Genomic DNA, 18659 nt, shown 5'->3' with positions numbered 1-18659 from the left:
ATGTAATTTTTTTATTCTTATTTATTGTCTATTACAGCACCCGGCTATGTGTAATTTAAACTGTAGTTTTCTTCAAGTGTATCCTCCTACACTGAAGTTTTTTTTTCTTACAAGCTTTCTAATAAATATGTAATCTATTCAATTTTGAAAAGTACTGCTGTACCTCCCACTTATTTGTGGCATTTCTGAAATCCAAGTTCCTCTGTGGGTCAGAGTGGATACATTTGCCTGTAACAGTTTTGTTATTGAATACATAAAATCTGCCTACTTAGGGAACAAAGGATGTGAAGCTACAGTATTCCAATAAAGAACTTCCAGGACAATTCAAGGGCAACTCATGTACTCTCTGTGTAGGTGAATAGGAGCATAGAAAAGAAATTCTTATACATGAAAGTGACTGGGAGTGTGTGCACATAGGTGTATCTGTTGTTATAGTTTTACATATTCCCTATTATTAAACGATATTTCATATATATGAATACACACACACACACACACACACACACACACACACACACACACACACACACACACACACACACACATATATATATATATATATATATGATCACAATTTCCAAAATCCAGAGAACCACATTCATGGGCATTGCTTTCCTATGTTGCTCTTTGGGTAATAAGAATGAAACCTGGTATTGTCCTGTGGTAGAGAAATAACTCAGAAATTCAAACATTTTTCTTTCAATATGTTGCCTGTTCCTACATCTAAAATTAGGAAGTCTTTTAATACATAATACATGTTATAATATATTTAATATATTATATAATGTATAATATATTCTATATTATAATATATATTATATATCATAACTGACAGTGTTATATATTTATAAGGAAAAATACAACAAAAGTATCAATGTCCATACTTTCCTAGCCATGATTAGGTTCAGTAGAGTCAGGTGCATTACATCTCAACAGGAAAAGTCTACTAAAGTTCTGATGACCTTGAGCTAGATTAGGAGAATTTCTGTAAAAGGAACCTCTCTTCAATTTTGAGAAAAGATAAGTTTGGAGGTTGTTTCTTTTGTTTGATTTTATATTTTTTTGTTTTTATTTAGGCCGGACAAGGGGCCTGAACTTTGGGCCTGAACACTGTCCCTCACCTCTTCAATTCAAGGCTAGTTCTCTACCACTCGAGCCATAGCAGCACTTCTGGCTTTTTCTGCTTATGTGGCACTGAAGAATGGAAACCACGGCATCATGCATGCAAGGCAAGCATTCTACCACTGAACCACATTCCCAGCCCAAGTTTGAAGTTTTTGAGAAGAGGAATTTGGCATTTGATTTGCATCCTTCATTAGTAAAAAAATAGATATCATTTTGCCCCAAATTTTGTCTCCTTTTATGTTCCCTAAACAGTCACACATGATCATCATTCCATCGCATATCTTTAAGTCCTTCTTTTATTTCTTTTATCATTATTGTTTCTTGTTGTTTTGCTGATCCTAAAGCTTGCACTCAGGGCCTGGGCATTGTCTCTGAGCTCAAGGCTCATGCTCTACCACTTGAACCACAGCACCACTTTTGGCTTTTTCTGCCTGGGCTTCCTTTGAATCATAAAATTCAGATCTCAGCCTGCTGGGTAGCTAGTATTATAGGTCTGAGCCACCAGTGCCCAGCAAGTCCCTCTCTTTTAGATATTATTCTAAAAGCCTCCTATCAAAGGTCACTCCTAAGATAGTAAATGGACCTATGCCAATAGATCCTTCATACTCTCATCTCTTCTTATGGCTATGGTGTGTCTTTTCCATTGTATCCTGAACCTACTTCACTGTTGCCTTCCTAATCCATAATTCTAGATGTATTACTAATAATTACCTAATTTTTTGTGGCTATAAACCCTAAATTACTCAACTATTAATTTATTTTAATTTTTTTCAATATGATTGTTTTTTCTGTACAAAGCTTATATTCACTTCTTGCATCTACCTCTTGGCATGAGGAGAGCCTGGGCCTATTCTACCTTAAATGCAAGAGGTTAGCCAAAGAATAGCCTACAGTATTCCTGCCTAGGAGTCAGGACAAGTAGTTGAGTGCCTGAAAGAAGCAATGCATTCCTGACATGAGAGGGGGTCAGAGACACAACAGCCTAGAGAGCAAACTGGCATTCACAACATTTAACAACTTCTCCTTTGGGGAAACTGACCTCCTGCAAAGTGGCAGTGAGATAACTTACCTAGTGAATTTTCTTATATGAAGGAAGTTGTCATGTCTCACTACACAACTCACTTGTAGTCAAAGAGAGGGTCATTCTTTTGTTTCTTCCTTAGGCCCAGTCTCAGTTTATCTCTATCTTAGATTTTGCTCAGACTCTATTCCTACCAGAAGGTCCCTGATGAGGAGGAAAGTGTGATCTCTTGGTTTCTGACTGGCCCTTTGGGACCTGAGGTCACTTTTAGTTTTCAACCTGTTCCTTCTGACAATGGGAAAGCTCATTCTTTGAATTGTGCCCTAGTATCAAAACTTCAGAGAAAGTCAAGAAATGACAGATTCTGCCTGAGGGAGTGAGTTTCTCCATTTTCAAAGATGTCAATTAATATCTGATTCTGAGACCAAGGTGGAAGTCCTTTACCAGATCCTCCAAGCTGGAGTGGATGTTAGCTCAGACTCCAAGCCATCTTCATCTTTCTCCAGCTCTTTCTCATGAACCAAAATGTTACAGGAGTTTAGTTCAGAAACAAGGAGAAATGAGAGTAGCAGAAGAACCATTGGCAGAGTGAGGAATTAGAAACTGTTGGTGAAAAAAAGGCCTCAGAAAACCTAGGATCAGGGGGCTGGGAAAGTGGCTCAGTGGTAGAGAGCTTGCCTTGCATGCCTGAGGCCCTGGGTTTGATTCCTCAGCACCACATAATCAAAAAGAAAAAAGCTGGAAGTGGCTCTGTGGCTCAAGTGGTAGAGCGCTAGCCTTGAGCTGAAGGGCTGAGGGACAGCGCCCAGGCCCAGAGTTCAGGACCCACCACCGGACCCCCCCCCCCCAAGAAAAAGAAAGAAAATCTAGGAACACTCACATCATTTGGGAATCACATCATAAGATTAGGGAATAAAAGTAATAAATTACTACCTAAATTACTAACTCCACTACTCTACATTACAAGTGTTCTGTCAAAAGTTAGCTGTCCTAGCTCTATTGTGATAAGGAAAACGGAGCACATTCTTTCCTCACAAAGTTCTACTGAGTATCTTTATCCATACCCCAGGTTGTTCTTACTCTCTACTTCTCTGTTACTTTCCTTTGCTGGATTAAATCAATGACACTTGAAAGTGTTAGCATCTTCAGACATGTAGTTACACTTTCTTCTAATCCATTTGTTATAAAGTAAAACAAATTATGGGGAAACGTATAGCAATGGTACATTTTCTTCCATGGCATATTTATTTGATATTATTAAGTATTATTTAATAGTTTCATTGTTAAAACTTGAGGAAAATGTTTTACTATTAGCAGTAATTACTTGCACATTTTTTGTATTTTTCCATGTCTGTGTATTTGTTAAGCTTCTAACAACATCTTTTTCCCCAACTGTTGCCTTCTTAAAATTGCTTCAAATCATAAACTATATATGATGGTACTCTATATGTTCATTGATATATTTAAACTTTAATCTAATATCCACATATTATAGGATATCTTCAACCTATTGTAACTAGTCTGAAAATCAATATGGACATTCTTCCTTAAAGCAAAAACACAATGCCACAAAACGTCGTGAAAGTAAGATTAGGTATATATTCAAAATATTTAGCAATGATACAGTAGAAACATTCACTTCTCATATATCAGAACATGTTTATAGCTATGAGTAGCACATTTTCTTCATTCCTTCTTTCTGGTGCATCTAGGTTGATTACACAGCTTGGTTGCTAGGAATATTGCTGCCATAAACATGGATGTTCATGTTGATTTATATTCCTTCAATATGTATCCAATTGCGGTAAAGGACATCAACACATCTGTCTTTTTGATATTGTGTAAATTTTCATTAAGGTATCCCTATGGTTTGCGCTGGTTTACAATGCCACAGAACCAGATATAGTTCCTGATTTATTTCAACCTCTCCAGCAGTTTATTTATTTGAGTGGTGATAGCTATTCTAGTGTGTAAGATAGGATCTCAGTGACTTTCCTCTATTTTCCTTTGTATTTGCTACATGGATATGAATCTCAAACATTGTATTTATTTATTAAACACTTACATTTGTACTTCATTCCTGATTAGTGTCTTTCTTTTTATTTTAGTACTTGATCAATTTTCAAGGTTTGTTAACATTTGATTTTTCCCATTACAAATACTCATTTTAGTTTAAAAAGATTTTTTTATTAGAGTGGTGCACAATTAACTAAAAACAACAGATAGTACATTTATATCACTGGATGCTTTTGTTTGTATTTACAGCCAGGAAATTGTTTCAATAAAGATACTGAACTTCTTTCACTGATATACCTGAAAGTATAGTATCTCTTATTCGCCTAAACTAATCTCAGAATTAACAGTCACAGCCTGGGGCACCACAGTCTGGGCTAAGTAAAACCATTAACACAGCACAAACTGCATTTAAACAGAGCAATGGGCTTCATACAAGTTAGAATAAAGGCATCACCTTCATGAAGCCAATGTTGAAGTTCACAGGCAGACCTTAGGAATCTGAATATCAAGAAGATCAAAGGATAAATGTATTTAGAAGGCAACTTTAGAACTCCAGATTGGGGAGGTGGGACAAACAATAGATACCAAAACTAAATGCTGAAGGGAAGAAGTATTTTATCCCAAACTTCACCTCTGTCTGACTCTCTCACACACACACACACACACACACACACACACACACACACACACACACACACACACACACACACACACACCAATTAAACCCTCTACTTAAAAAGAATTTTGTAGTATCCTATAGAATATGATATTACAAACAAAACCGAAATATTTATTTGAAGTCTAAACTCTAATTTAGCAAGTTCTATAAAGACCTACATTAGATGAACTTTGCTATTCCTCCAGGTTTATGCTTTTGTAATCCTTCATCTTTCCTTGGAATCTAACAGAATGATGATTACTTACTTTTTCAAATTTTGGATGGGAATAATGAACCATTTTGCATCTAGGAATATTCTGTAATAAAGAGAACATTTAAACACAACTGAGGATGATATACCAGTTGCATTTCAATAGAAATCTTGGCTTCTCAAAACATAATGAAGAAATTAGCCCAAATTTCCAACTGTGTATTCCTTTCTTGTTTGGTTTATTTTATTAAGACAAAATTATACTACCTGGTCTAGGGAAGGTATCAGTAGAAATTCCAGTCCCTAATCTCCTGTCAGTCTGAGTGCTAGAATTCAAGGCTTGTATCACATTGCCCAACCATAGTTTCTTGGTTTATTTATTTTGTTTGTTTGTTTGTTTGTTTGTTTGTTTGTTTGTTTTTGGGTCCAGTAATGGGGCCTAAACTCTGGGCCTGTGTGCTGTCCCTCAGCCCTTCAACTCAAGGCTAGCGATCTATCACTTGAGCCACAGAGCCACTTCCGGCTTTTTTCTTTTTGCTTATGTGGTGCTGAGGAATCGAACCCAGGGCTTCAAGCATGCAACACAGCACTCTACCATTGAGCCACCTTCCCAGCCCCTTCTTGGTTTATTTAATCTAGATACTGACTAGCAATTCTGAACTTCTCTAGTGATATTATCCGCTAGAATTCTCAGACTGTTCATGTACTATTTTCAAAGATGTTCTAACATTTGACACAGGGTATGAACATTTTCAAGTGCACCTGCGGGGTCTCTGATTCATTCCTCCATGGATCCAATCCTTTTAATATTGATTACTTGACTCTCTTACTATCTCTGGTCCCTACCTCTCTAATATGCTCAAACATTTTGAAGAAAGTTCACTTGAGGATTTTCTAATTTTAAAAATTAGCACTTGATTCCAGTCTTACTCAGGACATATTTTCTATTGTTTTCTAACTTTTCTACATATTTTGAGAGTTGCTTCATTTTTGTATATGTGTGTGCACATATAAGTGCCTCTGTGTGTATGTATATGTTTATATGTATGTATGCAAAAGCCTCAAGCTCTTATTCATCATTCTTGCTCATGACTGTTATTCCATCACCTGAGCCATTTTTCCAATCCAGATTTTGGGTGGTTAATTATAGATAGTGTCTCAAACACTCTTCTGCCCAGGCTGGATGCAAACTGAACCTCCCAGACTCCTTTACATTCTTAGGTTTCATTTATCCAGTAGAATCAACTTTTAAACTACAAACATTTTTTGAGTTTAAAGTCTAAGCTGTAGTCCAGATTTTTAACTCAAGATTTCATATGTAGATAGATGAATATACAAATTACATATGCTGAGTGTACACTGTTAGAAATGTGATCCTAAGCTACGTTGTGGTGAGATCTGAGGATTGGGGTTCAAAGCCAGCCCAGGTAGGAAAGTCCCGGAAACTCTTTTCTCCAATTTACTGCAAGAAAACTGGAAGTGGCACTGTTGGCTCAAGTGGTAGAGCATTAGCCTTGAGCGGAATAGCAGAGGGACAGTGTCTAGGCCCAGAGTTCAAGTGACAAGACCACCACCAACAAAAAATATATAACTAAAGGAAAGAAAAAATGTGATCTTATCCACCAGTTCATGGCTAGTATAATCCCTGCTCTCTCAAGATGGACTCTTTTTTTCCAGACAAGTCCATGCTCTTATATCTGCCTTGCATTGGAAACAGAATTATTCTTCCATTCTTCTTTCTACAAAGATGTGTCGTTAGCAAGTGTGATTTAGAATACACTTCGTGTTCCACGTAGGAGTAATGCTTTCTCTATATCACACTCATAAATCTACATACTGGATTTGGCTTTATTGTTTCAACGTGGTCTTATTTGTAGAGTCTTAAACACAGAATTTCTCTTTCTCTTATTATTGTTATAGTTAACATGAGTTAACAAATTTATGTAAACTTGGGAAATAATGCGCAGCATATACACTCAGAAAAAAATTATCTGAGAACCATATTCCCCTTTAAAATTCACCTTAATTTACAGAGAATTTACAAAGTTTGAACTCAATATACTCATGGATAATGTATTTATAAGAAATGTCAATTTCATATTTTCTCTATACTAAGTTGTCTCTGAAACACGTGTTACCTCAGGTCCAAAGGTGTCCTTGGGTTATTTCGGTGAAGCCAGAAAACATTCATTATACCTTAGACAGCACCATAGATTGTTCCTGGAAATAACTATTACTGGATGTGGAAACTGATCCCAGGAGAAGAATGGAACATAGAGGATTGACAAAGTTCAAGTTAACTTGTGCTTTCCTTTTTACTGTAAAAGAAGAGAATCCGAAGGCTTGAAGGAAACTCTGTCCCTGACTTTTTTTAGTGTGTTTTTACTCATATATAATTTTTCTGTAAACTTCTAAATTGAGAATATTACAAAAAGATATAATGTGCCATTTGATGGCCAGCATAGAACAAAAGGAAATAACGTTGTTTTAAATATGTTCTACTGCAGGGACTGTGAAGGTGGCTCAGTGATAGAGCATTTGCTTTGCATGCTTGAGGCCCTGGGTTCGATTCCTCAGCACCTCATAAGCAAATATAAGCCATAAGTGGTGCTGTGGCTCAAGTGGTAGAGCGCTAGCTTTGAGTTGAAAAGTTGAGGTAAAGTGCCCAGACCCAGATTTCAGGCCCACGACTGGACCCCCCAAAAAATCTACTGCAAAGAAACAAAGACATGGAGGTTTTAAAGTGTTTTATGGATGGATATTTTACCCCTGAGATGATTCTTTTGTTGCAGGAGTCAGTTATCAATTCCTTTTGTTTGGTCCTGAGTTCTCCAGAGCAATAAGGATTCCAAAAAAGCAACCAGTATGTATGAACAGCAAAAGGAGCCATTTCTCACACCAATAGTCCTTTAAGGAGGGTTCCAATGAAATATCTGGTTTTTTGTTTGCTTTTTTGTTTAGCTGGTGTTGGTTCTAGGGCTTGAACCCAGAGGCTGGACCCTGTCTCTGAACAGTTTTCTTTCCTGCTCACCTAGTCCCAAAGCTAGTACTCTACTGCTTGAACCAAAACTCCACTTCTGGCTTTTTTCCTGTGTAATTACAGATAAGACTTTGACAGACTATCCTGCCTGGTTTGGCTTTAAACTAGGATAGTAAGAAAGCCAAGTGACATCAACTGTATAGACTTCTCTTTTCAAACGAGAAATATTATATGAATTTTATTGTAAAGCTAATATTTGACAATTTTTACTTCCTTTTTATTGTGAGCATACCGTACAGAGAAGTTACAATTACATGGGCAAGATAACCAGTGCATTTCTTATCAATCATTGTTGTCTCCTCTTTGTTTCCCCTTCCCATCCCTTCCCATATACCCCCTCCTCCCAGGCGACCCTCCACCCCCCACCAACGTTGTAAGGTTCGTTTTTCAACATGATGACTTGTACATCTCATTGTTGCAATGGTTCCACCTGTATCCCTAGTTAAACGATTTGTTTTTAAAGAATATGTCCAGCATAGAATCCATAACATAACTCAGCAAAAGTAGGCCCACTGAATCATTTTGGAATTTTTTTTTTGCTTGGGAAGATTATTGATCTTGTCGTTCCTTTTGGGGAAACTTAAAGTCATATTTCACCTTTTTATAGGTTGTGGGGCTTGAACTCTGATCCTGGGTGCTCAGCTACAGCACCAGCTCTGGGTTTCTGGTGGTTAATTGAAGGTTACGGTCTCATGAACTTTCCTGAACAGGCTGGGTTTGAACCACAATCCTCTGGTCACAATCTCCTGAGTAGCTAGGATTACAAGCGTAAACCACCAGCACCTGGCTCATATTTGCATTTATGTGCACTGAATGACACAGTGTAGACAAAGAATGGAAATTTTAACCAAATGATGACATTAAAATTGAAGTCCTCCTTTTCCATTTTCCGACATTAATAACTCATGAGCTATGGGACCCTTACATTAGCATCCTCTGCCATCTGTATAAGTGTATTTAGTATCAGGAAATGTTCATAGAGAAATATAGAAAGAATGAGATTTTTAGAAAGTAAAGGAGATAAGGTATAAAAGAATAGCATAGGCGATACATTTATCACACAGAGATGAAGAGCTAGCCTAAGAGATTTGGAATTCTAAAGGCAATGAGGAAAAGCCTAGTTAACAACTAGTTCTACAATAACCAAAAATTGTTTTCAAGACCAGTTTCTGGTATACCTTAATTACTATCATTTATTCCTTCTATCTGGAGTTATTCCTTATTTTCTGTCACAACTATTAATTAGCCTCTGCCTTTTTGGTGCCATAACGGACCAAAAAAATTTCAAAATCACACTTAGCCTACCCTTCTTTTTGTGATTTTCAATGACACAAATCCTGGAATCGTTGAATTTCCAGAATTAAACTTTACCTGGCATCTAAGCACATTCCTAGTATTAATTGCTGTGACTTAATGAACAAAGCTTTTTTCAACACAGTATCCTCATATAAGTAAAGTACATGAATTAGGGACTGTTGTCAGGTGTCAGTATGAAAGGAGCAATTATATATTCCAAGTATGGGTTCTTTATTTTTGATTTACTAACTAAATGGTTTATTTGTTTTGTTTTGTTTCGTTTTTGTTCTTTTTGCCAGTCGAGGGGCTAAAACTCAGGGGTAGGGAGTTTTCCTGAGCTTTTTTTTTTCTTGCTCAATGCTAGCTCTCTACCACTTGAGGCACAGCACCACTTCCAGTTTTTCTTTTATGTGTTACTAGAGGAATTGAACCCAGGCTTTTATGGATGCTAGGCAATCACTGTACCATGAAGCCACATTCCCAGAGCCCTAAATAACTTTCTTAAGATGGCATTACTTTTTCATTCCATAACTACGTATCATAATTTTGGCCAGGTGCTAGAAAATGATGTAGAAAGCAATACAATAAGTCTAGTAAGGCAGGAGGGACAATGAATAACTGTCACGGTCTAGCCAGAGGGGCTTATCCCATGGAGCTGTTTCAATAACTGAGCGAGACAGCTCCTGACCCACAGCCAACCTCCAGAATGAGAGGGCCACCTCGGGTTCCAGCCACATGGGGATCAGTACTTTTGAAAGAGAGAGAGAAAAAAAGTCAGAATTACAATTAAGTCTGGTGCTAGTGGCTCAGAATTCTAATACTAACTACACAGGACGCTGAGATATGAGGATCATGGTTCATAACCAGCCCAGGCAGAAACGTCTGTGAGACTCTTATTTCCAAAGAACCACCAGAAAATCAGAAGTAGTGCTTTGTGCTCAAGTGGTAGAGCACTAAATAGCCTTTTGCTGAGGCTTTCGGGAACAGTGCCCATGCCTAGAGTTCCAGCCCCACAACTGACAAGAAGTGAACTTCCTAACACAAGAAGTGGACTGAATAGCATCCATTCTCCTAGGGAGCAGGGTATCAAAGTCAGGCAGAGCTTCCTGTGAAATTGAAGTCATAAGTAGGTCAACTGGCTTCTCTGTGCTTTGGTTTCACCAGCTACAAAACTCAACATAGTGAAGGATCCTCTTCCTCATGGCGATAGGGTAATGATGAAAGAGAGCCATGTTTTGTTTCATAAGCCCACATCTGTTGGACAATTAATAACAGGCCCCACCTGAGCCCTTCCCAGCTATCTTCCTGTCATTTGCTCACAGAATTGCGGAGAAACTTATCTGAAGGCTGCTCCCTCTGTGCCTAGCCATGCTCCAGAGTTCCCTCTGTATAAATCCCTTGTTTCCTCACAACTGTCCTGAGAGGAGAATGAGGTCTGATGGTTGTGACCCTACCCAGAGCTTCACCGGTGGTCAAGAATCATCTGCTGTGATTATTCTGCCTGCTCAAACTGACTTAAGAAACCATTCAAGCCACAGGAAAATCAAAAACCACAAACAGACCAGAGACTGCAACAAGAGACAGCTTAAGGACACAAGGGAGATACATTATATTACCATCCCCACCCAAAAATATCAAAGAACTCTTTTTTTGTACCTTTATAAAAAATGTTTTTCTAAAAGTTTTTTTTTTAATTTTGAATTTTTTACTTTAATTTTTTTTGTTTTTTGTTAACATTTTTTTCTTCCTCTCAGAATTTTCATTTTAGGGGTATATGTGTGTGTACTTTTTTCTCTTGTCTTCTTAAAATTTTTTTTGTTTAGCTCTACTGACCATTTGCCCTTTGTTTCTTTCCTTCTTACTCTTTTCACTTTTTCTTCTTTCCTATCTTCTTTGCGTGACTTAATTGTTATTCTGCTAATCCTCAGATATGCCAATAGTCGATTATTAGACTTTAGCCCCATTGTGTACACCCTTAATCCAGAAATTTATTACTCAATTTAAAACCTCTTAGCCTTAAATTTCTTAATAGCAGTACTACCCTTTTTACCTGTATAATATTTTAAGAATTTTTATTTTTAAGTTTTTCACATCTCCTTTCTATCCATCCCCTTCTCTTATTCTATCCACGTTCTTCTCTGAATATTATGTTTTCATTTTGCATAATTTTTAAGTGTTGAACTTCTTAATTTTTATTTTTTTGTTTTTCTATTTTTTCTTGTCTTTTTTCTTTCTCTTTCTTCTTATTTCTCTCTCTACTATCATTCTATCCAACCTATTTCCCGCTTTGAGATTAGGATTGAGTTAAGTTAACTATCCCACTGCCTTTCCACATACTTATGTGCCTATTTTTACCCATATCTCTCCCTAAACTTAATCATTTCTGTTTGCCAAATTCTTCTTTGCGGTTTGTAGCCCATTAATACATAGTTGTTTGATGTTGAATAGGTATATCTGTAGAACTAGATTGTATCTGCAGATTTTTGAGTGTGGAACTACAGACTTTGGTTGATGCTTGCCTTAAAATAGTGTGCTAGCACAAAACTGGCATTACTTTCATCCCAAATGGGCAGAGCAACCTGGAAAAACACAAGAAAAATGACAAGTCCGGGTATCTCAACTCCCACTCATGGTAATCAGGGGTCAGAAAAGATAATCAATAATCCAGAGGAGAGTTCTCAAAAAGCTCTATAAACACTACTGGTAAATATAGTAAATGAAAAGAGTGAAAACCTGCAAAGGACTCCGCATGAGCGTGATAGGGAGAGAGAGGAGGCAAAACAAAGATTAATACAAGAATATCATGAGCGTGAGGAAGCTACTCAAAGATTGATAAAGGAATTGCATGCGCAGATGGAGAGCACTCAAAGAGAAATAAAGGAATGTCATGAGCAGGCTGAGATCAGTCAAAGAGAACTACAGGAACTGCGTGAACGTGAAGAAGCTAATCAAAAAAAAAATACAGGAATTGAGAGAGTGAGATGAGAATGCAGAAAGATCACTAAAGGCATTCATGGAATCCATAAACAGAGAACTGAAAGAAGTCAGAGAGACCACAAAGGGAATGCTGAATGGAACCCCAACAGAAGGAATGGGAATAACAAATCAACTAAGGGATTTGAGAATAAACACTGAAAACCAAATTAAGGAAGAAAAGAAGTTCATACAAGTTCTAAAACAATGCTGCAACAAAGAATTTGAAGCCAACAAAGTTGACCAACTAGAAGAAGAAATTTAAAACAAAGTATAAAGTCTCTATTGTAGGTTAGACCATGCAGAAGATCGACTCTCGGGGATTGAAGAGAGCCTAGATATTATAGAGAAAGAACATACAACTATTTAAGACAAATCCAAGAAATATGATAAATCTATCCAACATTTGGAAGACACCATCAGAAGGCCTAATCTGAGGCTAACGGGTGTAGAGGAGAAGCTAGAGACAGAAGTTAATGGTCTAGGAAATTTGTGTAACAGGATCCTAGCAAAGAACTTCCCAAACACGCAAAAAGAAAGTCCTATTCAGATACAAGAAGCTGGTAGAACTCCAAATAGACCAGCCCAGAATAGGACATCCACCATCAAATTATAATCCACACAGGATCAATTCAGACCAAAGAAAAGATCCTTAAAGATGACAAGGAGAAAAGATCAATCACCTATACATGGAAATCAATTGGAATCACCTCAGATTTCTCAGCGGAAACAATCATTGCAAGAAGAGCCTAGAATGATGGATTCCATGCCCTAAAAACAAACAACTATCAAACAAGAATTTTGTACCCAGCTAAACTCTCCTTAACTGGAGGTAAAATAAAAACCTTCCATAGCAAAGAAAAATTGATACAATATATCTCCACAAAACCAGCCCTACAAAACATTCTTAAAGATGTCCTACACATAGAAAACCAACAAGATCACAATAAAGGCCAAGAAATCGCACCCAAACTGAGAATCCAAGAACCATAAGAAGAACCCAGTTGACTCAGCACTCAAGAAGGTGGATAAAATGGCAGGTACTCCCAAATACCTCTCAATCTTAACTCTCAACATTAACGGACTTAACTCTCCAATTAAGCATCGTAGACTATCTAGTTGGATTAAAAGCAAGATCCTTCTATCTGCTAGGATCAGGAGTCACATCTTGCCCATAAAAACAAACACATTTTGAATATGAAAGGCTGCAACCAAATCTACCAAGCAAATGGCCCCCATAAACAGGCAGGAGTTGCAATCCTAATATCAGATAAAAGAGACTTCAAAATGAAATTTGTGAAAAGAGATAAAGAAGGTCACTACATACTAATTAAGGGATCTATCCTTCAAGAAGATATTACAATTCTGAATATCTATTCGCCAAGCAATGGAGCCCCCAAATTTATCCAAGAAACACTACTTTCCCTCAAATCCGACAGAGATCCAAAGAGATTAATTTGTGGGGTATTTAACACACCAGTTTCCTCACTAGATAGATAAACTCAGTAAAAACTCAACAGAGAAAACGCAGATCTAAACAACTGCATAGATCAACTAGATTTCACAGACATCTACCGAATATTTCACACAGCATCATCAGAATACACGTTTTTCAGAAATATTGAAGTTATACCTTGCATTCTCTCAGACCACAAGGAAATAAAATTAAAACTTAATACCAAAAGCCACCAAAGAAAATCCTATAACACATGGAGCCTGAAAAACACACTGCAGAATCACGAGTGGGTCATGGAAGAGATTAGAAAGGAAATTCAAATGTTCTTGAACACACAAATTACCAGCTCCTCTGGGACACAGGAAAAGCAGTACTCAGGGGCAAGTTCATCGCTCTGAGTTCCTACATCAACAAATTCGAGAGATCTGAAACCCACCATTTGATGAGACATCTGAGCCTCCTTGAAAAAAACAGCAAGATAATCCCCCATCCAGTAGACGGTAAGAAATAATTAAAATTAAATCAGCATTAAATGAATTAGAATGCAAAAGAAATCATCAAAAGAATCAACAAAACAAAGATTTGTTACTTCAAAAAATTAACAAAATTGACAGACTCTTAGCAAATCTTATCAGAAAAAGAATAAAACACACGCAAATAAATAAACTCAGAGATGAGAATGGAAACATCACCACAGAATCAACCAAGATTCAGAACATTATAAGGAAATATTTCTGAAAACTTTATGCTAATAAGTTTGACAACTTGACAGAAATGGACCTTTTCCTAGCAAATATTGACATGCTGAAACTAAACCAGGATGAGTTAAACCATCTTAACAGGCCCATATCAAGCATTGAAATAGAAACCACAATAACAGACCTCCCATCTAAGTAAAGCCCAGGACCAGATGGCTTTAGAGCAGAATTCTATAAGGCCTTCAAAACACAGCTCACACCAATACTCCTCCAAATCTTCAATGAAATTGAAAGAAAAAATTCACTACCGAACACATTCTATGAAGCCATCATAAGCCCCATCCCCAAACCAGGCAGGGACTCATCACAGAAAGAGAACTATTTACCCATTTCTTTGATGAACATTGATGCAAAACTTCTCAACAAAATTTTGGTCAATCGATTTCAACAATTCATCCAAAAAATCATACACCATGATCAAACAGTATTCATTTCAGGGAGGCAAAGCTGGCTCAATATACAAAAATCAAGTAATATAATTCATCACATCAACAGGAGCAAGGGTAAGAACCACATAGTTATCTCAATTGATGCTGAAAAAGCATTTGACAAGATCCAACTCCCCTTTATGATTAAGGTTCTGGGAAAACTAGGAATCCATGGAACTTTCCTCAATATAATAAAGACTATATAGGACAATCCTACAGCCAGCATTAAACTTAATGGTGAAACATTAATGCCATTTCCTCTTAACTCAGGAATGAGACAAGAATGTCTCCACTTCTCTTCAATCTAGTGTTAACATGCCTAGCTACAAGAATAAGACAAGACGCAAACGTAAAGGAGATCCAAATAGGGAAAGAAGAAGCAAAACTCTCCCTCTTTGCAGATGACATGATCTTGTATTTAAAGAATCCCAAATTACTCAAGCTGATTTAAAACTTTGGCAAAGTAGCAGGGTATAAAATTAACCCTCAAAAAACAATGGCTTTTCTGTATGCCAACAATGAGAAAAGTGTGGCTGAAATTAGGAAAGCATCTCCATTCGTAATACCACACAAAAAATAAAATACCTAGGAATTAACTTAATCAAAGAAGTGAAGGACCTCTATGATGAAAATGTAAAAAACCTGAAAAAGGAAATCAAAAGAAATCTTAGAAAGTGGCAAAAACTCCCATGCTCCTGGATTGGAAAAATCAACATCATGAAAATGGCAATACTTCCCAAGGCTATCTACAAATTCAATGCAATTCCTATGAATATTCCAACCTCATTCTTCAAGGAAATAGAAGAGGCAATCCAATAATTCATAGGGAACAATAAAAGATCCCGAATAGCAAAAATGATCCTCAACAGAAAGAACAGTCCTGGATGAATATTAATTCCAAATTTCAAACTCCTCTACAAAGCAATAATAATCAAAAGAGCTTGGTACTGGAACAAGAACAGACCACAGGACCAATGGAATAGAATTGAAAACCCAGAAATGAACCTACAGACCTATAGCCATCTAATATTCGATAAGGGAGCTAAGAAAATAGAATGGAAGAAAGAAAGCTTCTTCAGGAAATGGTGCTGGCAAAATTGGTTAACTACTTGTAGAAAACTAAAACTAGACCCTTATATATCACCCTGCACCAGAATCAACTCCAAATGGATCAAAGACCTCGATGCCAAAGCAGACACTCTGAAAACATTACAGGATGGAATAGGAAAAATCCCAGGTCTACTTGGCAAAAGCTGAAATTTTCTGAATAGAGACCCTGAAACACAACAAACCAAAGAAAGGTTGGACAATTAGGATTGCATGAAATTGGAGAGCTTCTGCATGGCAAAGGATATAGCTAGCAAGATCAATAGAAAGACCACAGACTTGGAGAAAATCTTCACTAGCCATACAACTGACAAGGGTCTCATATCTAAAATAAATCCCCCAACAACAAATCTTCAAAGAAACAACTGCCCAATAAATAAGTGTGCTAAAACCTTAAAGAGAAACTTCTCTGAAGAGAAAAGAAGGATGGCCAATAGACACATGAACAAATGCTCAACCTCTCTAGCCATAAAAGCAATGCAAATCAAAACAACTTTGAGATACCACCTCACCCCAGTTAGAATGGCTATAATCAAGAACTCTGATAACAACAGATTCTGGAGTGGATTTGGACAGATGGGAACTTTATTGCAGTGTTGGTGGGAGTGTAAATTTGTTCAACCACTTTCAAAAGCAGTATGGAGGTTCCTCAAAAGACTCTATGTACAGTTCCCCTATGACCCAGGCAATCCCAATTTTGGGCATTTACCCAAATGTTCACAAACAAGACCACATTAAAGCTACCAGGACAACTATGTTTATTGCAGCATTATTTACGATAGCTAAGGTATGGAACCAACCCAGATGCCCCTGGGTAGATGAATGGATCAAGAAAATGTAGTATATATACACAATGGAATTCTATGCCTCCATCATAAAGAATGACAGTGCTCCATTTGTTAGGAAATGGAAAGACTTGGAAAAAATTATATTAAGTGAAATAAGCCAGGCCCAAAGAAACATAGGTTCCATGGTTTGCCTTATTTGCAATAACTAGTATATGTCTGAGTCAAGCAAAACAGGTCAGATAAGTTGATGTTAGGGAAATGAACCTTAAAATATGTATTCAATATTTTTTCTTTCATTCGATTGTTTCTATTACATTTATAAGATTATTTCTTTGTTGTTTTTTATGTCCCTCCCCCACAGTATAATCCCTGCTTTAACTGTATTTGATGTTGTTATAATTTATGGAGGGGAAGGGAAAAAACGAATCATTTAAATAGAGATTACAGGTGGACCCATTGCAACAATGAGACATAGAAGTCGTATGTCGAAAATGAACTTTACAACTTTGGTAGGGGGAGGTGGAGGGACAGGAAGGGAGGCGGGGAGAGGATGGGATGAGAAGGGGAAACAAAGGAGGAAGCTACAATACTTGATAAGAAATGTACTCATTATCTTGCCGATGTAATTTTAAACCCTCTGTACAGTATTTTCACAATAAAAAAAAAAAAAGAATCGCCTGATGTGGACTAAAAGTTTGGGATAATCCATCTAAATTGATGACTGAGCATGTTGCTACATATCTACTATACCAACGACAGAGGACCAGGCCTGGTGGAGCATACATGTTATAGATAGGAGGACCTCGATCCAGCCCAGCCAGAGCATATATTGAGGCTCTGTTTCAGGAATGCCCCAAACAGAAAGGTGGCTTCTCAGAGCCAGGGATTGGACAGAAGTAGGGGGTCATGGTGCCCCCAGAAGGGTGTCTGACCCGGGGTAGGGGTAGTTTTGGGCCAGCCACTCACATGTGCTGCTGTGAAAAGTTGCTTCAGGCTGCTCCAGGTGGGGCGAGCAGTGATGGCAGTTGCATTTCAGACACATGGCCTCAGAGCCAGGGACCAGGTTGGGCTTTACGCGGCCTGGCAGGGTATTGCCTGATGTCTGAAATCCTGAACCATGGGCAGGGAGGGCACTGGGGCATGGGCAGCCATATCATTTTCGTTCAAAATTCCAAAGTTGCCTTGAGTCTCTTCCTCACCACTCAGCCATCTCTACCTTCCTCAACTGCTGGTAGTGGTGTAAACTAACAGAGGGAATCCCGGTGCTACCTGGCAGCATGGAATGTGAGCGTGGCCACCATTCTTGTATCTCATTGGTCAGAAAGAACCATGAAATAATTGGGGTGTGGCCAGAATCCTGTGATGCAAGCAGCATGGGCGGAGTCAAGAAGATAGCAGCTCCACCAGTCCTTTTCCTGGGGAACAATGTCCAATTCAGTTGGAGACAAGAGGGTGACCTGCTTTAGCGGGATGACCACACAGATTGTTGTGTATGTCTGTTTGTTCCCAGTCCCAGACGTTGAACTGAGGATATGGGCACAGTCTGTGAGCTGCTTTGGCTCAAGGCTAGCCTTCCACACTGGAGCCATAGGGATTTTGGCTTTGTTGGCACTGAAGTTGGACTTTCCTGCCTAGGGTGACTTCGACCATGATCCTCCCATCACAGCCTTGTAAGTATCAAGGAAGACTGCTGAGAGCCACTGGTGAGTGCCTAATCATTGGTCTTACTGATGTTCTTGGACAGACTGGTGAGCTCCCTATCCTCGGATTTAAGTGGTGGGA

General features: G+C 37.9%; 1 long non-coding RNA gene across 1 annotated transcript in view; it reads right to left on the bottom strand.

The window, feature by feature from the left end:
• LOC138818536 (uncharacterized) overlaps positions 1 to 18093 on the bottom strand; it is a 30368-nt gene extending 12275 nt beyond the window's left edge. Inside the window, exon 1 of the long non-coding RNA XR_011369183.1 lies at positions 17844 to 18093. This is a non-coding gene — a long non-coding RNA (uncharacterized lncRNA). The remainder of the gene's footprint in view (positions 1 to 17843) is intronic.
• Positions 18094 to 18659: the final 566 nt, after the last annotated feature.

The sequence above is a fragment of the Dipodomys merriami genome, unplaced genomic scaffold, assembly GCF_024711535.1.
Source record: "Dipodomys merriami isolate MVZ:Mamm:240054 unplaced genomic scaffold, mDipMer1.0.p SCAF_773, whole genome shotgun sequence".
Lineage (NCBI taxonomy): Eukaryota > Metazoa > Chordata > Mammalia > Rodentia > Heteromyidae > Dipodomys > Dipodomys merriami.
The sequence above is the reverse complement of the archived record's forward strand: the minus strand, read 5'-3'. Positions and strand labels throughout refer to the sequence as shown.